This window comes from Pan paniscus, chromosome 18 (assembly GCF_029289425.2).
Source record: "Pan paniscus chromosome 18, NHGRI_mPanPan1-v2.0_pri, whole genome shotgun sequence".
Classification (NCBI taxonomy): domain Eukaryota; kingdom Metazoa; phylum Chordata; class Mammalia; order Primates; family Hominidae; genus Pan; species Pan paniscus.
In genome coordinates, this window is record NC_073267.2 from 66,461,668 (window position 1) to 66,488,297 (window position 26,630).

Sequence of the window (26,630 nt, forward strand, 5' to 3'; positions counted from 1 at the left end):
TTAGGCCCCCGCCCATCCCGCGCCCGAGCCCCATCTGGCTCGGGCTGGCACCTCGAATCCACGTGATTTCTCGGCAGCAGCCGCCAGTTCCCTGCACTGGCGGAGCAGCTCTAGGCGGCTTCTACTTTCAGTTTCGCGCAGAGCGCGGAGGAGCCGCGAGCGCTGAGGGTGAGTGCCGGGAGCTCTGAGGGTGAGTGCCGGGCGTGCCGCGGGGCTGCGGGACCCGGGCTGGGGCGAGCGGAAGGGAGAGGATCGGGGTTCGAATTCTGCACGGAGAGGGGTGGAGGGGATGTCAGAGGCTCTGGAGCGGGAGGTGCGGGTGGCCGGGTGGCTGGCCGATGGATAGCTGGGTAAGCGGACAGGGCGCCAGTGGCCCGGCAGCGCGCACAGCATGCGCCCCGGCAGTTTGGAGGAAGAGTTGCCGGCCCTCAGAGGATGGCAGATGAGGGTCGCCTGGATGGGGGGACACAGTAAGCGGCTGTGCTCCCCTCCCTGCGCAGCTCCTGTCACCTACCGGAGCCACCCACTCTCTCTGTCTTTTACTTTGCAACTTTTCATTGATTCTAAAACAATTACGGAAGTTACACTGTTCATTGTACGCAATTTAGACTTTTTGGCCTAAACAACTTTTTATTGTGGAAAATTCCAAACATATACAATAGTAGAAGGAATAGAATTAGGTTGAGCCTTCTGCACCTGCGGGTTTTCATATAATGAAGCCCCACCTATCCACGTTCAGCTTGGACAGTCACGACCCCAAGGCCACCTACTCACGACCCCAAGGCCACCTAGGTAGCCCAATCTCCACCGCTGGTTATTTTGAAACAAATGGCAGACAGCATAGCATCTCAACTGAGGTATTTCAGAATGTACTAAAAGATAAGGCATCTTTTAAAAACAAAACCACAGTACCACCAGCATACTACAAACATTTTAATAGTTATTCCTTAATGTCAAATCTCCAGATTATTTCTAAGGAACATTTAACCTCATAAGTGATAGGTGAATATGTGGGTGTTGTTTTGTTACTTGCTTTCTGCATTCCCATGTGGTTTTCGGTCACTATTCTCACCCAGAAAGCCAGGACCTGAAACTGGCTGGGGTGATCATTCGGGGAGGTCGGAAGAGGCTCCTACCTTCAGTGCCGTTTGCGTCCATTTTATAAGTTGGGGTTCTTATGTTTCCTTTTTTAAAAGGTTGAAGTTTCTGCAGACCTAAAAAGCAGTTTGAAAACTGGCAGTTCCCAGCCTCTAAAACCCGGGGGTAGCAGGAGGCAGAGAGTACCCCGGGGCCAGATCCTGGAGCCTCATTGTCCCTTCAAATCACTTCCCGTTTCTCTAAGGGAGAAATAAACCTTGAAAAGCCATGGGCTTTTCAGATGTATCTAGATGTATCTGATGCTTTTCAGATGTATCTAGACTCCCATCCAGCGTGCTTTCTGCAAAACTTACTGAACCATAGCCCAGAATGGCCATCCATGATGCCCACCCGCCTTGTCTCCTGAAGCACAGTGCCAGGTGGACCTGCACATGGTGTGGACGGCAGACAGACTGGGGCTCTCAACAACTGGTATTTGCTGGATGACCATGAACTAACCATTCAATTTCTTGAAACTTGGGTTTCTCGTCTGTAAAATGAACATATGCAAATCTATCCTACAAACTGTGTTTTGTGGATTGAATGAGATGATGCACGCCCACCCAGTGCCTTGATCAACCTTAAAGTGCTGCACAAGTGTGAGGGGAGATGGATCCTTGAAGAAGACAGACAAGCAGAGGGGAAAGATCTTGGAAGAGTTTCACAATATGCTGAACTTTATTCCTGGATCAGATACAGAGCTGTCCGGGTGTCCACAGGGCCAGGTCAGCCTCCTCAGACCCCAACGCACATACCCTCTTCCCCTCTGAGGAAAATTCAGCAAAACTTCTTTTGCTGTTGTTGTTCTTTATTCCTTTTTTTTTTTTTTTTTGACGAAGTCTCACTCTATTGCTCAGGCTGGAGTGTAGTGGCACGATCTTGGCTCACTGCAACCTCCATCTCCTGGGTTCAAGCGATTCTCCTGCCTCAGCCTCCCGAGTAGCTGGGATTATAGGCGCCCGCCGCTACACCCAGCTAATTTTTGTATTTTTAGTAGAGATGGGGTTTCACTATGTTCGCCAGGCTGGTGTCAAACTCCCAACCTCAGATGATCCACCCGCCTCGGCCTCCTGTGGGATTATAGGCGTGAGCCATCTTGCCCGGACTCCTTTTTTTTTTTTTTTTTTAAATAGACATGAGGTCTCAAACTCCTGGCCTCAAGTGATCAGTCTGCCTCAGCCTCCCAAAGTGTTGAGATTATGGGCGTGAGCCACCACACCCAGCCATAACTTCTTAGCATGACTTTTCCCATTTGTTATGAGTTCAATTGTGCCTCCCCACAAAAGATATGCTGAAGGCCTAACCCTCGGCGCCTCCTAACGTGACCTTATTTGGAAATAGGGCTGTTGCAGATATAACTGGTGAAGTTGAGGTCATGCTGGAGTAGGATGGGCCTTGAATCCAATAGGACCGGTGTCGTTATAAGAGAGGAGATGGACACATGAAGACAGAGACATACGGGGATCAGACAGTCATGGGCGGCGGAGGAAGAGAGTGCGGCGACGCATCTCGGAGCCACAGGACACCTAGAATGGCCGGCAGCCGGTGGGAGCCGGGAGAGGCAAGGACGGATCCTCTCCTCCAGGCTTCAGAGGGAGCCCGGCCCTGACCACACCTCGATCTCAGACTCTGACCTCCAGAACTGCGAGAGAAGAAATCTCAGTTGTTTTAATGTATGCAGCTTGTGGCACTTTGTGACAGCAGATACAGCAGTACTGTGACAACACTAGGAAACGAATACACCACCCCAGCATCTCCGCTCTGTTTTCCATACAGAATTGAACTAAGGACCAGGCAAGCTAATGCAAGTCCAAACACTGTAAAAACTTTGGAGGCAATCTAAGGATGTGAGCCAGATTTGTTTGCCAGATCTTTTTTATTTTATTTATTTATTTATTTATTTATTTATTTATTTATTTATTTATTTTTTAGTGAGAGGGAGTCTCACTCTGTTGCCTAGGCTGGAGTGCAGTGATATGATCTCGGCTCACAGCAACCTCCACCTCCCAGGTTTAAGTGATTCTCCTGCCTCAGCTTCCTGAGTAGCTGGGATTATAGGCACCTGCCCCCATGCCCAGCTAGTTTTTGTATTTTTAGTAGAGACAGGGTTTCACCATGTTGGCCAGGCTGGTCTTGAACTCCTGACCTCAGGTGATCCACCTGCCTTGGCCTCCCAAAATGCTAGGATTACAGGCATGAGCCACCAACGCCCAGCCCATATATTCATATTTTTAATGGACTTATACATGAAAATGGTATCCCACTTTTAAAAATAAATGATATGGAATTATGCGTTAAAGGAAAATTAAATCTTATGATATCATGTTTTAAAATTTTTAATTTTTCATAGCTAATACATTTATGTAGTTTTAAAAATGTAAAACATTTGGAAAGATATAATGAAAAATAAGTCTCCTTCCATCTCCTGTCTCCCAGCCACCCAATTGCCCTCCCCGAAGACAACCAATGTTATCAGGTTCTTGTGTCTCCTTCTAAAGACAGTCTAAGTGTGTTTTTACAAACATGGATATATACATATATATATACACGTATATATGTATATATATACACACACACACATACACACACACATATACACATATATAGACACACACACACGTGTACTTTTCCCTTCTCACAAATGGCAGGGTACTATATGTAGTGTTCTCTAACTTGGGTTTTTTTTTTTAAACTTAGTGCAATTTGGAAATCTTTCTACATCAAAATTTTAAAATCTGCCCTTTCCCTCTTTCTTTTTAACAGCTGCATAGTATTTCACGGTACGACTGCTCTGTAATTGATCTAACAGTTGTAGAACACGTAGGTTATTTCCTGTCTTTTGCTATTTCAACAGTGCTGTAATGAATATCCTTGGTCAAGCATCATTTTTCATACGTGGGAGTGAATCTTTAAGAAAACCAGGAGTGGATTTGCAAGGTCAAGGGGAATATGCAGTTTGAACTTGGATAAATAAGGCAAATTATCCCCCCTTAAATGTTGTACTAATTTTTGCTCCCACCAGCTGGAGGGGGAGGGGCCAAATTTCCATATTTGCAAATCTGGGAGACGAACAATGGTGTGTTTTTTATGCCTCTTATTACGAAGGAGTTTGAACATCTTTTCAAATATTTAAGAGTCACCTGTAGCTCATTTTCCGTAAACTGTCAGTTCATATCCTTTGCCCACTTTTTTATTGGCTTTTGGTCTTTTTCCTGTTGAGTTGTAAAAGCACTTTTCATGTTAAGGGAATTTGCTCTTTGTCTATTATATGGTTATACTGTCATTTAAAATGGTGGCATAGTTGCTTATAGAATGTCTGAACCATATCCGTCATTGTTAGATATTTATATCGGGTCTCATTTTCTTGTATTATATATGGGATGTTTTCCCTGTTTTTTGTAAAAAAAAAAAAAGAAAAAGCAAGATATGACATTTTAATTCTTCCAATAGTTCTCACCATAATGGTGAAGGAAAGGAAATACGTTTGGGAAAATACTTCGATAGGATTTGAGGTGGCTGGAACCTGTGTGCAAAATGGCCAACAGGGACCAGGACCATGTTGGGTGGGAAAAGAGTGCTTTGCATGGTGTATGTGTGTGGGGCGGAGGGGCTGTATTTGCTCCTGAAAGAAAAGGGGGTGGAGGGAGGGGAGAAGAAAGGAAGGAGAGAAGGTGGAGGGAGGTTAGCCACATAGGGAGATGACTCCCAGAAACTTCTTAGGGGTAGGATGGCAAAAGGGCATTTTCGGTGAGTCCAGGAATGCCCTCTGCTCCGTGTGAGGCAGGTACCAGCACCGCAGACACCGGCTCTGGCTCACCACCTGCCATCATGAGTGCATTCAGCTTCTCCACTGAGCTTCCACACACCAGGCCCTGCTCTAGGCACTGGGCTACAGCCGGGAACACAACCAACTCCCTGCCTTGTGGAGCTGATGAGGCAGTAGAAACAGACAAACAAGTAAACAAAGATGTGCATGTCATACGAGGTCAGATGGAAGTGACTGCAGTGAAGAAGGCAAGGCAGGCGAGGGTGGAGCATGCTGGATAGAGAGGCAGACGTAGCCTTCTTGTAGGGATGTTGGGACATTTGAGAGAGAACTTAAAGGGAGCGTGGCAGGGAACCATGGGCCATGGCATCTGGAGGAAGAGGGAACCAGTCAGAGGGGATGGCAAGAAACAAAAAAGTGGGGAGAAGAAGAAAGCAGAGAAAGGAGAGGAGGGAGAAGAGGAGAAAATGCTGCTTAAAGTCTGCTTTTGTGCTCCCAGATGCTCATTGTGAATGACATTTTTGCAATTTTTGCAATTTTGTTTTGTAATTTAATAATGGGCTGGGCTGGGCGCAGTGGCTCACGCCTGTAATTCCAGCACTTTGGGAGGCTGAGATGGGCAGATCACTTGAGGTCTGCAGTTTGAGACCAGCCTGGCCAACATGGAGAAGCCCCGTCTCTCCTAAAAATACAAAAATAGCCAGGTGTGGTGGCACGTGCCTGTAATCTCAGCTACTCTGGAGGCTGAGGCAGGAGAATCGCTTGAACCTGAGAGATGGAGGTTGTAGTGAGTTGAGATCGTGTCATGCTCTCCAGCCTGAGTTACAGAGGGAGACTCGGTCTCAAAAAAAGCAACAAACTGCTTGAATTAAAGCAGGAGCCCTCAGCTAGAGGAGTGCCCACCCACCTCCTCCCCAGGAATCGCAGAGCTCCCAGGAGAGGCCATAGCCTCCTATAGGTCATGGCATTGCAGGTGGGTTGGTGTCCCAGCTGGCTGTTTCTGTCTCAAGAAAGGAAGGGCTGCTCCCACTGACATCCAGGCGTAAGCAACACCCTGGTGAACATCCTCGTAGCTAGAGCTTTGCTCACATTCTGGATGGCTTCCTTAGGCTCAATCCTCAAAGTGGACTCCTAAAGGGATATATGAACTTTTATTTTTTAAATGTTTGAAACCGTGTTGTCAAATTTCTCTCCTAAAAGATTGTGCCAATGTAGAGAGGCTGCCGACCCCTGGAAGCTTCCCAATCCTCCAGCACCTATCCCTTGTGGGTGGGATGGATCCTGTACCATCGCCAGACCCTCGAGAACCCCTTGTCCTGCACGGTCCCTTCTGTCCCTCCTGGTGAAATGGAAGGAGCATGCATGCCTTGGGAAGCTGGTGCTTTGAGGCATTCAGATCTTACCGTGGCATCATGTTTGAAGAGAGAAATAGCTTGCTGTTTTGTGTGTCTCTCAATAGTCTTATTCACTGAGTTCTTGAAGGTGTCCTGTGTGTTTCTGGGCTGCAGAATCCTTTTATTGAAATGGACAGGTCAGTGTTTTCCCAGAGAAAGACCTATCCAGTAGGAGTTCACAAGAGGATTTTAGGAGGTGTGTGGAGAGGGCATCTGATTCCATTGAATCGTAAAGTGACAAATTTGTTCCCTTTTCAGTTCTTTTTCATTCTTCCAGACTAGTGAAAGAGAAAGCCTCAGTCAGGTGCTAACGCATCTGTAAACCTCTCACACTCTTGATATTTTCAGCAAGGGGAGGCCAGGCTTCCGGTCAGAGCCCTGGGTCTGCAGCAATACCCAGCTATAGTTCAACAGCATCATAGTGTTTTTTGTTTTCCTTGGCTTTCTTTCTTTCTTTTTTTTTCTAGACAAGGTCTCACTCTGTCACCCAGGCTGGAGAGCACTGGTTGCACAGCTCCGTGCTAGTTTCCTGCAGCCTCTATTTCCCAGGCTCAATCGATCCTCCTGCCTCAGCCTCCCAAGTAGATGGGACTACAGGTGTGCACCACCACACCTGGCTAATTGTTTTTTGTTTTTATTTTTGATAGAGACGAGGTCTCATTATGTTGCCCAGGCTGATCTCAAACTCCTGAGCTCAAGCAGTTTTCCTGCCTTAGCCTCCCAACGTGCTGGGATTACAGGTGTGAGCCTCCATGCCCCACCCTTGAGTTTCTTTTTGATGATACCTTCAGTTCGTGGCAAGTGGTACTTCAAAAAATAAAGTTAAAAGTGACATGGTTTCTAGAAAAGCTTTAAGGAAATGGTGTTCTGGCTTTCAGATAAGTCAAAAAAAATCTCAAACATGAGTAAAGAGTTTTGGAAATTATACACTTACCCCTAGAGGGTGAGTTTGTGGGGGAAATTTCATAATGTATACTTCCAGAATGTTTAGAACTTTCCAAATGAGTACAGGTTATGTTCATAAACAGGAAAAATAATAAAGACATAATAAAATGATAATTTAGTTTTAAAAGACGACCATTTGTTGAAAGCAGTATTATATTTCGGTTAGGAAATGGCCTCTGGAATCAGCATAGATTTTATTGTTTTATTTATTTTGTTTTTGAGACAGTGTCTCACTCTGTTGCCCACACTGGAGTGCAGTAGTGTGATCACAGCCCACTGCAGCCTCAACTTCCTGGGCTCAGGTGATCCTTCTGCCTCAGCCTCCCAAATAGCTGGGACTATAGGTGCACACCACTATGCCAGGCTAATTTTTTGCATTTTTTGTAAAGACAGATTTTCACTATGTTGCCCTGGCTGGTCTCGAACTTCCAGGTTCAAGCAATCTGCCTGTCTCGGCCTCCCAAAGTGTTGGAATTACAGGTGTGAGCCACTGCGCCCGGCCAGCATAGATTTTAAATCCACCTTTTGTTGCTTGACTTCTCGGAGCCTGTTTCTTCATCTATGAAATGCAGGAAACGTGCCTGGAAATATTGCTTGAGATTCTAATGGGGAGGTGCAGGTGGAATACTGTAGCCTGATGCCCAGCCTATGCCGGGAACTCAGTACATAACAGCCAATGAGCATTGGCTGCGGATTGGACATGTCCCCTCCTTGTGCTGTAGTATTAATGTCTCCAACCCTCACAGTGATCCTGTCAAGTAAATGTAAAATCACCACCCAGATGAGGAAAACAGTGGCACAGAGAGGTTAAGAAAACTCTCCAAGGTTGCACAGCACTAAAATGTTGAAATCAGGATTTAAACCCAGCCCTCCTGACCCCAGAGGATCTTTTTTCAAAAATTATGTTCTTTTATTTTATTTTGAGATGGGGGTCTTTCACAGTCACCCAGGCTGGAGTGCAGTCGCAATATCACGGCTTACTGCGCCTCAACCTCCCAGGCTCAAGTGATCCTCCCACCTCTGTCCCCCAACCCCCAGTTGCTTAGGAGCACAGGCACACAACACCATGCCTGGCTAATTTTTGTACTTTTTGTAGAGATGGGGTTTCTCCATGTTGCCCAGGCTGGTCTCAAACTACTGGGCTCAAGCGATCCTCCTGCTTCAGCCTCCCAAAGTACTGGGATCACAGGTGTGAGCCACTATGCCCAGCATTAGAGGCTCTTGTAACAGCTCCACAATTCCCTGTGAGATGGGCTGCATACAAAGCATTACTCCTGCTTGACATATACACAAACCATGGCCCAAAGGGAGCTGGGACTTGTTCGGATGTCAGCCTCTAAGTCAGTTTTGGGTCAGTGAGACCCAAAACCAAGGCTCCAGCCGTCTAGCCCCTCCAACCTTTCTTCTGCCCCGGTTTTATGGGTTTGGCAATGTCTGCCAGGATGGGAGGGAGCAGTTCAGATGATCCAGTCTGGAGGCAAAATTCTTCTAAGTTCAAAGGGCCCAGCCTCAAGTCACTGATGTCTTTTTTTTTTTTACTTTTAAAAAATGTATTCATTTTAAACCACACAAGTAAGACACGAATCAGTCCTCCTTGCAGAAAGTTAAACTTTTTATACATAAGGCTGAAATCTATTTTACTCACTGCTTCCAGCCCCATGCCTGTCCCCTCTCCTGCAGTAACCCCTATTTGATATGTTTCCAGAACTTTATCTAAACCTTCACATAATAAAAATAATTCTTATATAGGGCTTACTAACTTCCAAGCACTGCTTTAAGAGCTTTACATATTTAAGCCCCACAATAACTCTGTGAGGTAGGTGCTGCTCTTATCCCCATTTTACAGATGAGAACATTGAGGCCCAGAGAGGCTATGTAACTGGCCTGGCGTCACCCAGCCTGCAATTGGTGGAAAGGTCAGTTCCAAATCTAGGCAGCCTTGCTCCGAAATTCATGCTCTTAGCCTCTAAGTTATAAAACATGCTATTATCGACCTGTGGGAAGAAACAGTATTGCTGTTTGTTGATGTGTATTTTGAGACAAGTGATATCATGTTGTGCATATCATTATACAATGTGTCTTGTTTATTCCATGATACATCTTGAAGATACAGCCACGTCAACAAAAAATAAGTCCCTTTCCTGTACATAATCCCACAGCGTGGTTACACCAAACTTTATTATGGCTGTCTAGGGTGTTTAAAGACCTCTGCTGGAATTTCTTTATCCAAGACTCTGTGTGTCTTAGCCCATTGGGGCTGCTGTAACAAAGTGCCAGAGACTGGCTGGATTCTAAACAATAGAAATTTATTTCTCACAGTTCTGGAGACTAAAGTCTGAGATCAGAGTGCCAGCATGGTCCGGTTCTGGCGAGAGCCCTTTTCCGGGTTGCCGATGGCGGACTTTTCGTTGTATCCTCACATGGTGCAAAGCAGGCTAGAGCATTCTCTTGGGTCTCTTTTATAAGGACATCAATCCCATTCACTACGGCTCCTCCCTCCTGACCTAATTACCTCCCCCAGACCCCAGCTCCTAATACCCTCCTATTAGGGGTTAGAGTTTCAACATGTGAATATCAGGGGAGCACAGATATTCAGTCCATCACATTGTGTATTCTGGGCCCCATGGCTGTCCATTTTGCTTTCTGCTGAGAAGTTTAGTGGTAAGGTCAAAGGGTAGAAGCGCAGTAAGATCTAGAAGTCACTGCTGATTTGCCCTACAAGATGGGCAAACCACTTCCCAGCCTGCAGCTCTGAGCCCTGGATCCAGGCCTTCTCTCCTTTATGTCTCGAGCTTACTCTGTCCCCTGCCTTACTTACCAAACCAAAGCAAGATTCCTCTGGGACATTCCTGCCAGGCCCCATGGCAAGGTTGGAGCTGAGGAGGGGACTTCCAAACCTCGGTTTTATTTTCACTTTGGCTTGGGTGTGCCAAGCCCTGGCAGAGCCACAGAGTTGGGGCACGAGGTGCCAAGAAACAGCTCCCAGTCTGAGGAAGGTGCTCTGCCCTGGGAAGGGGATAGAGCTGAGTGTTGGTTATGGGGAGACATCCTCAAGGTCTCCATCTAAATATGGTCAACTTGGTGGCCTTCCTGTCCCCAGGGCCTTTGGGGCTCTCAGAGGACAAGAATCACTCAGCTCTGGTTTGCTGGAGAAGCAGAGCGCCAGGTGGGAGGTAGTGAGAAGCCTGTCTCTCCCCACTGGGAGTGGAGAGCTGGGTGCCACAGCCTCAAACAGTTGTTCCCAGACATCGGCACATGGGGAACCCCCCGGGAGCTTCCAAAAGTGCCAGTGCCTGCGTTCCACCTCCTGGGATGGTGCTGTGATGGGTCTGGAGTGTGGCCCATTGGGATTTTTTAAAGACCCTCTTCCCAGGTGATGCCGTCGTGCAGACAAGCATGGGAACCACTGGCCTGGAAGCCCCAGGGAGAGGCCTCTGGGGCCTGGGACACGCAAGCGGGAGCCTTCTCCTAGCAGCCTTGCTAGCCACCCACCCCTTCCTGTGGGTGCTAGACCCAAACTGCCAGGGCTGAGCAGGAGAAGCAAGGCCACCAGCTGGCCACCTGCTGTCCCAGCCAGGCTCAGGCTGGCAGTAGGGCACCCCAGTCCTGGAGGAGGGTGCAACTGGAAAGCTTGGGGGCTCTTGGTGGAAAGTTCAAGCCTTTAGCATAGGAAGGTGGCTGGGGTGAAGGAGGCAGTTTAAAGACTAGTGATGTGGGCTGGGACCCAGATTGCTGGGTTTCCAATGACCAGAAGAAGATGGCCTTGTTGGACTGGGGACAGGGACCACCCAGGCTCAGGCCTGAGGCTGGGAGTGCAGGCAGGAATTTGAGTGCAGGCTCAGGAACATCCCCAGGGCCGCCAGGCAGGGAGACACCTCTTCAACTCCTGGCTCCTCGACTCTAGCTGGTGACCTAGGCAGGTCCCTTTCCCACTGTGAGCCTCAATTTCCTCATGTGTAAAGCATCATGACTGTGTGTTTTAAGTCCTTTAGGGACCTGTCTTTGTGAGGGATAACAGAGACGATGGTTTTCAAAGGCAACAGTCACCCCTGCATCATCACTGACTCACAGAAATGGATATGCCCTATAAGGACATCTCTTGCTTGCCCTGCCAGCATTTGTGGGCGGGGGAGGAAATGGCCACTAACCATTCCTGAAGGCACCTCCCAAGGGACCCCTGAAAGGAGGGTGACGCCTCCCAGAAAGAGACCAGTGGCCCAGCCCAGCCCTGCTCTTAGTTTTGTTTCCTCTGCTTTGAATGCCAGCAAGGCCTTTCCCTCCCAGGGCCTCAGTTTCCCCATCTTTACAATGGGCCCAGCACAGACCCCATCACTGGGGCTCTTTCTGCTCTGCCACCCTGTGCATCCAGGCTCAGGTGTTCTCCGAAGCTCTGACATCATCAGCCATTCCCGGGGGGAAGGCAGAGGTGCTGGGTTCTCTGTGTCCCCCTGGTAGGGCTTGGTGTAGGATTCAGGGAGGATTGGAGGGCCTCTGTGGCCTCAGGTCCTCCCCCAGGGTCCCCAGGCCCTGACCTGTCCACCTGGACCTAAAGAACCAACAACAGCAGCACTTTCTGTTTCTTTGAGGTATTTCTGTCCAAATGTCTGTAGTCATGACTGGAGTGCCTGGCTATCACCCCACAAACTGCATCCTTTCTGATCTGCACAGATGAGAAAACTGAGGTCTTGTTTCCCCTCCATCCCAAGACCTAATGGGACCTCCTCCTTAATCTAATCCTCAAGAGGCAGAAACAGGATGGAAAGCAAAGGAATGGCAGCCAGAAGTCTGTGGCTCCACTCCTGTCCTCTCCGCATCCCTCACTTCCTTCCTTACACCAGGCGTCAGGGGCTGGAGAGACGGAAGAAGCGATAGCAACGACAACCACACTAGTGGTAATCATAGCTTGTGTGGATTGAACCTTTTTTTTAATTTTCATTTTTAATTTTTGTGGGTACATAGTAGGTGTATATATTTATGGGTTACATGAGATGTTTTGATACAGGCGTGCAGTGTGTAATCACATCAGGGTAAATGGGGTTTCCATCACCTCAAGCATTTATCCTTTGTGTTGCAAACAATTCAATTATACTTTTTGTTATTTTTAAATGTACAGTTAAATTATTACTGACTATAGTTACCCTCTTGTGCTATCGAATACTAGGTTTTATTCATTCTAACTATTTTTCGTACCCACTAACCATCTCCACCTCCCCCACCCCGGCCTCCTACTATACTTCCCATCCTCTGGTAACCATCCTTCTACTCTCTATCTCCATGACTTAAATTGTTTTGATTTTTAGATCCCACAAATAAGTGAGAACAAGTGATGTGTGTCTTTCTGTACCTGGCTTATTTCACTTAACATAATGGCCTCCAGTGCCATCCATGTCCTTGCAAATGATGGGATCTCATTCTTTTTGATGGCTGAATAGTACTCCATTTTGTATGTGTGCCACATTTTCTTTTACTCTTTTATTCTTTTCTTTCTTTCTTTTTTTTTTTTTTTTTTGAGATGGACTCTTGCTCTGTCACCCAGGCTGAAGTGTAGTGGCACGATCTTGGCTCACTGCAACCTCCGCTTCCCAGGTTCAAGCAATTCTCCTGCCTCAGCCTCCCAAGTAGCTGGGATTACAGGCATGCCCTGTTAATTTTTGTACTTTTAGTAGAGGAGGGGTTTTGCCATGTTAGCCAGGTTGGTCTCCAATGCCTGACCTCAGGTGATCCACCTGCCTCAGCCTCCTTCAGTGCTGGAATTACAGGCATGAGCTGCCATGCCCAGCTGCCACATTTTCTTTGTTCATTCATCTGTCGATGGACACTTAGGTTAATTTCAAATCTTGGCTATTGTAAACAGTGCTGTCATAAACATAGTAGTGCAGATATCTCTTTGAGACACTGATTCCTTTCTTTTGGGTATATACCTAGCAGTGGGATTGCTGGATCATATGGTAGCTCTAAATTTAGTTTAGTTTTTTTTTTTTTTTTTTTTTTTGAGACAGAGTCTCACTCTGTCTCAAGGCTGGAGTGCAGTGCGTGATCTCAGTTCACTGCAACCTCCGCCTCCTGGGTTCAAGCGATTCTCCTGCCTCAGCCTCCCAAGTAGCTGGGACTACAGGCATGGGGCGCCACTACGCCCAGCTAATTTTTGTATTTTTAGTAGAGACGGGGTTTCACCATGTTGGCGAGGATGGTCTCAATCTCTTGACCTCATGATCTGCCCACCTCGGCCTCCCAAAGTGCTGGGATTATAGGTGTGAGCCACCGTGCCCAGCCCTATTTTTAGTTTTTTGAGGTACCTCCGAACTGTCCTGTAGTGGCTGTACTAATTTACATTCCCACCCATGTATGAGGGCTCCCTTTTCTCCACATAGATTGAGATGTTTGTTTGTTTGTTTGTTTGTTTGGAGATGAAGTCTCGCTCTGTCGCCCAGACTGGAGTGCAGTGGCGTGATCTCAGCTCACTGCCGCCTCCATCTCTCAGGTTCAAGCTATTCTCCCACCTCAGCCTGGGATTACAGGCGCCCGCCACCACGCCTGGCTAATTTTTTTTATTTTAAGTAGAGACAAGGTTTCCTCATGTTGCCCAGGCTGCTCTCAAACTCCGGACCTCAGGTGATCTGCCTGCCTCAGCCTTCCAAAGTGCTGGGATTACAGGCGTGAGCCACCATGCCCAGCCTGGATTGAGTTTGTATCATGTGCCAGGTTCCATGTCAGGGACTCCACATGCCCCATCCCACAACCATCTTGCCAGGTGGGCATTATGATGACCCCCCATAGCAGACACTGTCAGAGCTCCCCCAACCCCATCTCTGCCCGGATGCCCCCACTCACTGTGGGTGACACCTACATCCTTCTTCCGGGGTCACCTTTGCCTGGTGGGCATTGCCTTGCTCAGAGATGCCTGGGCAGTCATGCCTCCCTCCCCCGCCCACTGGGGGTGCGGTGACGTGAAGTGTGACCAACCACCCAGACCCCTTGCACATGCGCAGGATGGACCTCTTCTATCATCACGCTCCAGTTCTCCCATGTGGCAGGCTGAAGCGAGGCTTTTGAAGCCATATCTTTGCTTAGCTGCCTCTGCTACCCTATCTTTCTTCCACCACCCCCTCAATAAACAACTTCCACAGGAACCCCCTTGGGCTCTGCTTCTAGGGACCTGACCTAGAAGATCCTCATTTTACAGATAAGGACGCTGAGGTACGAAGAGGCTGCGTAACCTACCAGGGTCACACAGCTTTGGTGTGGAGTAGGGACTCAAATCCAGGGCCCTGGTACGGAGGCATTTGCCCTCACCAAGATTCAGGCACTGAGAGAAGCTGACGGGCCTAGAGAATGGCAAGACTTGAGATAGCAGAAGGAAGGAGAGAGGGTGAGAAATGGATCCCCGTGCTGAGGTCTGGTCTGGAAGGAGAAGTCTGCAAGGTAGGAAAAAGAGGAAAGGGGATGTGAGGTAGGGAAGCAGGATGTGCAAGGCGGGGACTTGTGAAAGAGAATGCCGGGGGGTGGTGAGCAGCATCTCATGGGCAGGTCAGCAGGTGCAGGAGAGGCCTAGGAGGGCCGGGGACTGGATGATGAAGGGGCATTTGTTTATTTATCCTTTGTTTTTGTTTTTTGTTGTTTAAATTGAGACCAGCTCTCACAATGTTGCCCAGGCTCGTCTCGGCATCTGTCTGCCCACTCCTGGCCTCAAACGATCTTCCTGCCTCAGCCTCCAAAAGTGTTGGGATTACAGGCATAAGCCAATGTTTATTCGTCCTGAGCCTTCCCTGGACACCTGATATGTAGCTGCTTTGTGGTGGTCACAGTTCCATGGTGTGACTTTATCCTGGAGGCAGTGGGATGCTGATAGCAAGTTCAGACAGGCATGAGGCCAGACCAGAGCTGAGTTTTCAAGATAACTCCAGCCAGAGGTATGCGTGCATGTGCACATGTGGGTACATGTATGTGTGTGCACGTGCATGTGTGTATGAGTGTGGACTAGAGATGGAATGGCTTTCTGAGCAAAGGGAACAGCCAAGGCAAAGGCCTGTGGGCTGCAGGGAGAGAACAGGGTTTGATCTCTGCACTCCCTCCTCTAAGCTCTGTGTCAACAGCATTTTCAGGATAGCAGGAAGGATTCCCAAAGAGCACAGCAGTGAGGGCAGTTGGAGGGAGGCGTCTGCTGGGACACTGAAACCAGGGTGGGGTAAACTCCCCTCGCACCTCCTCAGACTCAGAGCCCCCATAAAGCTTCCAGGTGCACCCCAGCCCTTTTCCCTCTCTCTGTCTGAACTGGGGTGGCATGATCCCAGGACTGCAACTCCACGTGTCTGGATTCCCCTTACTGACTGCGTGACCCTGGCCATTTTCCCTCCACCTTTCTCTCAGCGCCCCCATTTGATTACTCGGCCTCAGGGGTGCACTGGGGATTCTTAGAGGTAACACTTCGAACGGAAAGCCAGAGGTCCTGGTGCTAAAATGCAAATGTGAGGGCTTGAAAGTTCATTGGGTTTTATTTTCTCTGTTCCGTTTGCAGCAGCTCTTCTTTCTTGTTTTCTATAGAACAGTAAAAAACTTTATGCATTTGAATATCGTGAACCTCATAATTCATATGCAATATAAAAACTACTAGCTATGCATGGAGAAATCAATTGAAGCACAGTGGCTGAGCATGTCTTTCTCATTCTTTGATGGCTACCTCAAATCAAATCAATATGAACTTGGGGTCAGGCACAGTGGCTCACACCTGTAATCCCAACACTTGGGGAGGCCAAGGCAGGAGGATCACTTGAGCGCAGGAATTTGAGACTAGCTTGGGCAACATAGCGGAACCTCGTCTTAATATTAAAAAAAAAAAAAGAAAGAAAGAAAAAAAGTGAACTTGGGAGGTTTGAATGACAACTCATATAGCTGAAGTAATAGATATATTCAACTTTTAAAACTTAATTTTTATTAGATAACACATGCATATGGTATAACATTCTAGGCCAGGTGCAGTGGCTCACATCTGTAATCCCAGCACTTTGGGAGGCCAAGGTGGGCAGATTGCTTGAGCCCAGGAGTTGAAGTCTAGCTGGGGCAAGATGGCAAAACCCCATCTCTGCAAAAAACACAACAAATTAGCTAGGTGTGGTGGTGTGCACTTGTAGTCTCAGCTACTCAGGAAGCTGAGGTGGGGGAATCATATAAGCCCAGGAGGTGGAGACTGCGGTGAGCCACGACCACACCACTGCACTCCAGCCTGGGTGACAGAGCAATACCCTGTCTCAAAAAAAAAAAGGAAAAAGAATTCCTTTCACTGGGGACAATTACCATTATGAATTTCTTCCAGAAATATTAATGTATTTGTATACATATTTTTTTTTGAGACAGGGTCTCACTCTGTCACCCAGGCTGGAGTGCAGGGATGCAATCTTGGCTCCCTGCAGCCTAGATACCCCCAGGCTCAAGCAATCCTCCCACCTCAACCTTGCGGGTAGCTTGGACAACATGTGCGCACCACCACTCCTGGCTAATTTTTGTATTTTTTGTCAAGATGGGGTTTTGCCTTGTTACCCAGGCTCGTCTCAAACTCCTGACCTCAAGTGATCTGCCCGCCTTTGCCCCTCAAAGTGCTGGGGTTACAGGCATGAGCCACCATATTTATTTTTTCTTTACACAAAGGAAGCATATTCTACACCCTGTTTTGCCCCGGCTCTCTTTTAAAAAACAGTGTATCTTGGATACCGTTCCATATCATTCCATAAAGTTCATCTTCATCCTCTTTCTTTTTTTTTTTTTTTTTTTTTGAGACAGGGTTTCACTCTGTCGCCCAGGCTGGGGTGCAGTGGCACTATCTCAGCTTACCTCAACCTCCCGGGCTCAAGTGATCCTCCCTCCTCAGCCTCCTGAGTGGGTGGATGCTGCTTCTTTCTTTTTGATGGCTGCAAAGAATTCCATTGTATAGATGGGCCATAATTTAATCATAATATGTCCTCTTTGATCATTTAGGTTTTTCCAATCTTTTGCTATTACAAGCAAGGCCACGTTAAATATCCCTGGGCATATTATTTTGCACATTATGAAGATATCTGTAGGCTAAATACCTGTGTATGGAATTGCTCAGTGTGATTACATGGCATTTACCACTTTGGTAGATAAAGGTTGTATCCTGCTACATGTCCACGGATGAATTTCTTCCAGAAATATTCATGTATTTGTATACACATTTTTTGAGAGAGGGTCACAAAACTGTTGACACATTATTATTATTATTATTATTATTATTATTATTTCACATTATTTAGGGAAGTTTCATTTTTTTGTGAGCTATCACTGATAATTTCTTATTTACTCATCATCTTGTATTTCTCTTCCTTGCACATTGGGGAAATGTCTATTCTAGTTTTTAATGTAAATGTTCTTGTGGCTTTTTTAGAAAAAATCAAAATGTGCACATTAAAAAGTTTGAATGGTTCAAAAGGTCCTAAAAAGGGTCCACAGTGGAAAAGGCTCTCCTTTCCCAGCAGCCCCAGATCCCTCCTCAGACACAAGCCTGTCGTCAGTTTCCTGTGTAGCTTCCCAGAGTTGGTCATTATGTATGCAAATACACACACATTTAAAATATACACATTCCACGTCCATGTGGAATGATGCAAAGCATCTAAGTGCCCGTTAATTCACAACCTTGCCAACTCAGTAATATCCTTGCGAATCTAATAGCTAGAAAATGGTGTATCTTTTTAGTTCTAATGTATTATATTTATTCTATTTTCTGTGAGCTTGAACATCTTTTCATATATTTAAAAGTCATTGGGGCCAGGGGTGGTGGCTCATGCCTGTAACCCCAGCACTTTGGGAGGCCGAGGCAGGTGGATCACCTGAGGTCAGAAGCTCGAGACCAGCCTTGGTCAACATGGTGAAACTCAGTCTCTATTAAAAATACAAAAAAAAAAAAATTAGTCAGGCATGGTGGCTTGTGCCTATAATCCCAGCTATTGGGAGGCTGAGGCAGAAGAATTGCTTGAACTGGGGAGGTGGAAGTTGCAGTGAGTGGAGATCGTGCCACTGTACTCCAGCTTGGGCAACAGAGTGAGACTCTGTCTCAAAAAAAATTTTTTAAATGTCATTGGTGTTTCCCTTTTTTGTAAACCTTTTATGTTCTTTGCCTAGTTTTCTATGAGATCATTGGCTTTTTCAGTGTTGGTTTTTAGTAACTCTCGATTTATTAAAACATTTATACATTTATAGCTTTGTTTATGATGTATACATTTATAACCTTGTCTGTGATGCAGATATTTTTCCAATTTGTCATCTGGCTTTTGACCTTATCTGTGGTATTCTTTGACAATACAAAAATTTTAATTTATATCTGATCAGTTTCATCCAGTTGTTTTTTTCTTTTTTCATGATTTCTGAGTTTTGTGTCATGCTTAGCAAGATGCTCGCTACTCTGAAATTATTTTCTGTAAAATACTTTTTTCAGCCAGGCATAGTGGCTCACACCTGCAATCCCAGAACTTTGGGAGGTAGAGGTGGAAGGATTATTTGAGTCCAGGAGTTCAAGGCCAGCCTGGGCAACAGAGCAAGACCCTGCCTCTATTTTTTAAAAGAGAAATTCTTTTAAATAAAAAAAGAATACTTTTTCCCATGTTTTGTTTGAGCACTTAAATTTTCTTAACTTTTTTGTCGTGAAACATAACACATAGAAAAATGTAATGTAAGTGTACAACTTCATGAATTGTTATAAATTGAACATATAGCTTTCTGGTACTTTCATGGTTTAACTTCTTACATTTAAATTTTGGTTTCATCTAGACTTTATTTTGATATAATTGTGAAATAGAAATCCATTTTTATTCTAAAAGAACACTTTTTAAATGTTCATGAAATGTTTTAAAATTTATTATATACCAAACAAAAAAAAAATCTCAACATAGTCCTCAAAGCAGAAATTGCACAGGACTTATTCTTTGTACAGTGTAATGCAACAAAAACTAATGAGAAAGCCTTAAAAACAACCCTTTATTAAATTACTCCATTCCAAATTATAATTTCAATCTACTTAGCACATAAGTATTGATATACATTTATCGAAATTGGCCAAAAGTGTTTTATTATTTTTTAAAAGGAAAAGCCTAGCAACGGCTTAAGCAATAAAGTTTATAATTTTAAAGAATAACAAACAGCCTCACTAAATCAGGGGAAAGAAATAAAAAGATAAAAGCAAAAATTACAGAACTAGAAAAGGGACCACTCCAGCAAAATCGATAAATGAAAACAAAAATTTGTTTTTCAAACATAAGAGTTACCAACGGCTGGTGAATCTAAAAAGAAGAAAAAACAAAGTAAACTAAATTAAATGTGAAGCCATGAGGAGATTTAAAATTATAAGAAAATAGGCCGGGCACCGTGGCTCACGCCTGTAATCCCAGCACTTCGGGAGGCCGAGGTGGGTGGATCACGAGGTCAGGAGCTTGAGACCAGCCTGGCCAACATGGTGAAACCCCGTCTCTACCAAAAATACAAAAATTAGCTGGCTGTGGTAGCATGAGCCTGTAGTCCCAGCTACTTGGGAGGCTGAGGCGGGAGAATCACTTGAACCCGAGAGGTGGAGGTTGCAGTGAGCCGAGACCTTGCCATTGCTCTCCAGCCTGGGTGGCAGAGTGAGACTCCGTCTCAAAAATAAATAATTAAATAAATAAAGCTGGGCGCAGTGGCTCATGCCTCTAATCACAGCACTTTGGGAGGCCGAGGTGGGCAGATCACAAGGTTAGGAGATCGAGACCATCCTGGCTGACATGGTGAAACCCCGTCTCTACTAAAAATACAAAAAATTAGCTGGGCATGGTGGCGTGTGCCTGTAGTCCCAGCTACTCGGGAGGCTGAGGAAAGAGAATGGCGTGAACCTGGGAGGTGGAGGTTGCAGTGAGCTGAGATCACGCCACTGCACTCCAGCCTGGGCGACAGAGTGAGACTTCATCTCAAAAAAAAAAAATACAAGAAAATATTATATACAACTGTGAGCTATACCATGTTTGAACATCTTGACAAAATGAGCAACTTTCTCAAAACTAAATTGTCAAATGTTCATTTAAAAAAAGCCAAAAATAACCAACCAACACAATGAGGATAAATTTAAAGTGATCAAGTTTGATTTTTTTAAAAAACTGTTCAAACATCTTGGTAGTGCTGGGCAGGAAGTTGGCTTTCATTCTGGGTGAGATGAGAAGGCTCTAAGGGGCATAGGACCTGATGTCATGGGACTTGATGCAGGCTCTGTCTTAATAGCTGACTCCTGCGTGGAGTAGGTTATTGGGGGACGGGTGGACAGAGACCAGGGAGGAGGCTGGTGCAGGAATCCCAGTGAGAAATGATGGTGTCCAGGCTAGGCCATAGCAGTAGAGGAAGCAAGATTCTGGAATGCACTTGGAAAATGAAGCCATCTTTGGGCTTGAGCTCAAGGAAGCATGAAGCTGCCCCTAACTGAAGTGGGGAAGGTGGTCTGGGGAGCAGTTTAGGAGGAGAGATCAGGAGCTCAGTTTCGGACTTGGAAATTTTGAAACGCACATGAGGCATCCAGGTGGAGTTGGGAGAATTAAATAATGCTGAAAGGTACTCACTTGGCAAGTAGCAAATATTCGTTATATTGTCTGTTCAACTTTGTCAACTGCTTTTCCAGTAGAAATGTAGTGTCCTTATCACACATGCATAAATGTTAAACTCAAAAGTAAAATGAAATATTTTCTCAGTAGATATGAATAACTTTTTAATTTTTTGTTTTTTGACATGGGGTCTCACTCTGTTGCCCAGGCTGGAGTGGGGTGGCGAGATCATAGCTCACTGCAGCCTCAAACTCCTGGGCTCAAGCAATCCTCTGCCACAGCCTCCCGATTAGCTGGGACTACAGGCACACACCACCACGCCCAGCTAATCTTTTATTTTTTGTAGAGACTGAGTTGCACAATGTAGCCCAAGCTGGTCTCCAATTCCTGAGCTCAAGCTACCCTCCCACCTCGGCCTCCCAAAGTGTTGGGATTACAGGTGTGAGCCACTGCACCTGGCTGCTTTTTAATTGTAATATTCATCCTCCATCCATCATACTTAGTGCAAATATTTTTCCCTACCTATTGCCTTCCTATTTCTCTTTTATTTCACGTCATTTAGGGAAGTTTCATTTTTTTGTGAGCTATCACTGATAATTTCTTATTTACTCATCATCTTGTATTTCTCTTCCTTACACATTGGGGAAATGTCTATTCTAATTTTTAATGTAAATGTTCTTGTGGCTTTTTTTTAGAAAAAATCGAAATGTGCACATTAAAAAGTTTGAATGGTTCAAAGGGTCCTAAAAAGGGTCCACAGTGGGAAAGGCTCTCCTGTCCCAGCATCCCCAGACCCCTCCTCAGACACAAGCCTGTCATCAGTTTCCTGTGTAGCTTCCCAGAGTTGGTCTCTATGTATGCAAATACACACACATTTAAAATATACACATGCCACAGCTTTTTAAAATTTGAATTTATGGGCCATGTGCAGTGGCTCACGCCTGTAACCCCAACACTTTGGGAGGCCGAGGCAGGTGGATCACCTGAGGTCAGGAGTTCGAGATCAACCTGACCAATATGGTGAAACCCCGTCTCTACTAAAAATACAAAAATTAGCTGGGCATGGTGGTGGGTGCCTGTAATCCCAGCTTCTCAGGAGGTTGAGACAGGAGAATCGCTTGAACCCAGGAGGCAGAGGTTGCAGTGAGCTGAGATCGTGCCACTACACTCAAGTCTAGGTGACAGAGGGAGACTCCGTCTCAAAAAAAAAAAAAAAAATTGAATTTAGACTCAGGTGCAGAGGCTCACGCCTGTAATCCCAGCACTTATGGAGGCTGATGAGGGGAGAATCACTTGAGTCCAGTAGTTCAAGACCAGCCTGGGCAACACAGGGAAACTATGTCTCTACAAAAAAATTAAAATTAGCCTGGCATGGTGGAGTGTGCCTGTTATCTCACCTACTCAGGAGGGTGAGGCAGGGGAATCACTTGAACTCAGGAGTAGGAGGCTGCATGAGCTATGATTGCACCACTGCACTCCAGCCTGGGTGACAGAGCAAGACCCTGTGTCAAAAAAAAAAAAAGAAAAGAAAATTAGACTACCATCATAGATGGTACAAACACTTCCCAGTTTGTTGCTTTCGTTTTGTTTGTTGCCATTTTTACTATACAGAAAAAAAGGCAATAAAGAATACATTATTATAATATGTTAATTTCTACTGCATTATTTTTAACAACTTCATTGAGGTGTAATTTACATACCGTAAAATCTATCCATTTTAAGTGTACGATTCAGTGATTTCTGGTAAATTTACTGAGTTATGTGACCATCACCACAATCTGGTTTTGGGACATTTTCATTACTGCCATAATATTCCTCATACCCATTTAGAATCATTCCTATTTCTGCCCCCAGGCCCAGGCAACCACTAATCTACTTGCTGTTTCAATAGATTTGCCTTTTCTGGATGTTTTACATAAATAGAATCATACAATATGTGATCTTTAGTGATCTTTTTTCACATGGCATAAACTTGGTTCCTTTTTATGTTGAATAATATTCCATTGTATAGATATGTCACAGTTTGTTTCTCCATTCATGAGCTTTTGGGTATTTGGGTTGATTTCACTTTTTGACTGTTATGGATAATGCTGGTATGAACATTCATATACAAGTTTTTGTGTAGATGTATATTTTCGTTTCTCTTGGAATAGACCTAGGCGTGGAATTGCTGGATTAGATGGTAATTCTATTGTTTTACATTCTAAGGCAGGGGTCCCCAACCCCCAGGCTACAGATCAGTGTCGGTTCATGGCCTGTTAGGAACTGGGCCGCACAGCAGGTGGTGAGCGGCCATCGGGCGAGTATTACTGCCTGAGCTCTGCCTCCTGTCAGATCAGCGGTGCCATTAGATTCTCATAGGAGCACAAACCCAGTTGTGAAATGTGCATGTGAGGGATCTAGGTTGCGAGTTTCTGATGAGAATCTAATGATAAATGTAATGAGCTTGAATCATCCCGAATCCATCCCCCAACCCCAACTCCCGTCCGGGGAAAAAATGATCTCTCATGAAACCAGTCCCTAGGCCAAAAAGTCTGGGGACTGCTGTTCTAAGGAACTGCCAAAACTGCCAAACTGTTTTTCAGAGTGGCTGGACCATTTTACATTCCCACCGGCAATATATACGGTGTCCTGTTTCTTTACATCCTCATTAACATGTGTCTTTTTCATTACAGCCATTCTATGTGGGTGTGAAATGCTATGTGGCTGTGTTTTTCATTTCCATGCAGAAATTTTTAATTTAATTGCTTAGTTAAAAATAATTCTTTAAATTTAAAACACTCATATTGCCATATGTATATTTTTATACTACAAAGTGATACAATTTTTGTTAATTTTCTTGCCTTGATTACTCTTTACCTGTATAGTATTTAAATCTTTACATAAGATCACAATTATAGTGAATAGTAATTTATTCAACTCAAAATCTTCGTAGGATTTAGAAAATTTAAGTCCTTTACCAAAGGGATTGACTTTTAACTTCATTAAAGGTTGCAAACAGTATCAAATCCTTGGTAAAGCCACATTCAATCTTTGGCACTCCAGGATTTTGAGCTATAACTGTAGTGATCACTAATATGTCATTTCTAAGCTGACGGTCATAATGACTAAAACCTCTCATAAATAGATTTTAAAATACTTCCTTCAAAGCCAGTAAACATTCCAAGTTACTAAGCTGTTGAACAATTTCTTCTTTTGAAGATTTTTTCTGATGAGTTCCAAAGTGTTTCTGATGAAGGAAATAAAAGCTGTCCAGAGAAATCTGAGTCATTGAGGTGAGCACAGATTCCATTGGCTGCTTGTGCTTTCATCATTACAGCACAATTAACTTCAGAAGTCGAGAGATGCTGCAGAATTTTAAGTACCCAAAGTTTCTCAACAAGTTGATTTTCAAGCAAGGTCATTAACTGGGCCATTGTTTTTGCCAATCCTCCAACTTCAGCCATTTGAATCTTGTATGATGAACTCACTTGCTGGTAACCTGGAATATGCTTCTTTGGTGGTTGTGCCTGATAAAAGTCAACAATACGTTTACAATTTTTTATCCTCAATTCAGAACTTGGTATTTTCATTAAGTCACCCAGAAGCGCAACTGAACTAGCAGTATCTCCAGCATAAGTTATTTCATCCGATACTTTCTTTTTCAAAAATGGCAAGCCGCACTATTTTATGATATCATATGCAGATTCTACAAAATGCGGCTGGTTTTCAATTTTTACTGCACACAGATTCAGAATTTCAAATGTCTGTACTAAATCCCTTAAGGGAAGTTCATTCTGATAACACTGTACCAGTTTCTTGACAGATTTAAGTTGTTTTTCTTCTAAGCCTTCTTTAGCAGTCTCTTCAAAAAGTTTGATGACACGATTAAGGTCCACAGGCTTCAAAACACCAGTTCCACATGGCGAGGGAGGCCTTGGGAAACATCATCATGATGGAAGGCAAAGGGGAAGTAAAGACCTTCTTCATGGTGGCAGGAAAGAGACAGCATATTGCTATGTATTTTAATGCCACTTATTTCCCCCCTTTTTTCTTTCAATATCATGGATTAAATAGTGTATTTTAAATGAGTGTGAGGCTCACTTGGACTCTATTCCATCCCTTTGGCCAATTTTTTTCCATTTTTAATCCAAGAATCTTAAAGTTTGAATGATGGTCACCTTGTTATATATTTTATTATGTTTGGAAGCTTTTTTGCTATTGTCTGATCCTCCCAACAAATAGCCTTTTGATAGAATTGCCTTTATTCGTTTCTTTATATCTAATTCTAACTTAAAATTAGACTTAAAAGTAACTTCAACGGTTTTATTATGAAATATTTAAGGCATATAAATACTGCCTCTTTTCTCTAAATGATTGCTAATATAATTTTACCAAGTTCTGTTAAAGTATCCTGTTGTACATAAAGTGGTGTTGTTTTTTATCTGCCTGTTAACTTAGAGTGGGTTTTATTTTATTTCACTTTCTGTGGTCGAAGGCAAGTTTGTCTTAGTCAGCTTGGGCTGGTATAATGAAACACTGTAGACTGGGTGGCTTAAACAACAGAAACTTGTTTCTCACGTTCTGAAAGCCGGGAAGTCCCCAATCAGGGAGCCAGCAGGCCTGGTGTCTGGAGAGGATGCGCTTCCTGGTTTGCAGACGGCACCTTCTCATTGTGTCCTCACAGGGCAGAGAGCAAAAAGAAAGGGCAAGCGCTCTCCAGCCTCTTCCTTTTTCCTTTTTTTTTTTTTTTGTTTGTTTGAGATGGAGTCTCGCTCTGTTGCCCAGACTGGAGTGCGGTGGCATGATCTTGGCTCAATGCAACCTCTGCCTCCTGGCTTCAAGTGATTCTCCTGCCTCAGCCTCCTGAGTAGCTGGGACTACAGGTGCCTGCCACCATGCCTGACTAATTTTTATATTTTTATTAGGGATGGGGTTTCATCATGTTGGCCAGACTGGTTTTAGACTCCTGACCTAAAGTGATCTACCTACCTTGGCCTCCCAAAGTGCTGGGATTACAGGCGTGAACCACCGCACCCGGCCTCCAGCCTCTTCTTGTGAGGGCAGTAATCCCATCATAAGGGGTCCACCCTCTTGACCTAATCACTTCGCAAAGGTCCCACTTCCAAATACCATCACACTGGGTATTTAGGCTTCACCAGGTGAATTGGTGGGGGAGGTGGGACACAAACATTCAGTCCACGGCAAGTTTTTATCTCAATTTGCTAAAGCCTCTCTTTATTTCTCCTGTTACAGTGTGATAATGTTTTTTAAAATATCATTTAGCTGGCTGTGGTGACCCATGCCTGCAGTCCCAGCTACTCAGGAGGCTAAGGCAAAAGGATCACATGAACCTAGGAGTTTGAATCCAGCCTGGGCAACATAGAAAGACCCTGTCTCTTAAAAAAATAAATAAGTAAATAAATAAATAAATAAATAAATAAATAAATAAAGGAAAGAGGCCGGGCACAGTGGCTCATGCCTATAATCCCAGCACTTTGGGAGGCCGAGGTGGGCAGATCACCTGAAGTCGGGAGTTCAAGACCAGCCTGACCAACATGGAGAAACCCCTTCTCTACTAAAAATACAAAATTAGCCGGGTGTGGTGGCACATGCCTGTAATCCCACTACTTGGGAGGCTGAGGCAAGAGAATTGCTTGAACCAGAAGGTGGAGGTTGTGGTGAGCCGAGATCATGCCATTGCACTCCAGCCTGGGCAACAAGAATGAAACTCCATCTCAAAAAAAAAAAAAAAGAAAGAAAGAAAGAAAGAAAAGAAAAGAAAAGAAGAACTTAAAGAGGCTGAGGCAGGCAGATCACTTGAAGTCAGGAGTTCAAGACCAGCCT

General features: G+C 44.9%; 1 protein-coding gene and 1 pseudogene across 26 annotated transcripts in view; one reads left to right on the plus strand and one right to left on the minus strand.

Moving 5' to 3' along the window:
- Positions 1-25,457, minus strand: LOC103786991 (cilia- and flagella-associated protein 69-like; annotated as a pseudogene).
- NLRC5 (NLR family CARD domain containing 5) overlaps positions 73-26,630 on the plus strand; it is a 93,821-nt gene continuing 67,263 nt past the window's right edge. For 13 of the 26 annotated variants that reach the window (XM_034940223.3, XM_034940230.3, XM_034940232.3 and 10 more), the window contains exon 1: positions 74-190. The gene's annotated coding sequence lies outside the window, so the exon portion shown is untranslated. Of the gene's footprint in view, positions 191-26,630 lie in introns of all 26 variants that reach the window. The other 13 variants (XM_057299957.2, XM_063597598.1, XM_057299961.1 and 10 more) reach the window with 3 other exon arrangements.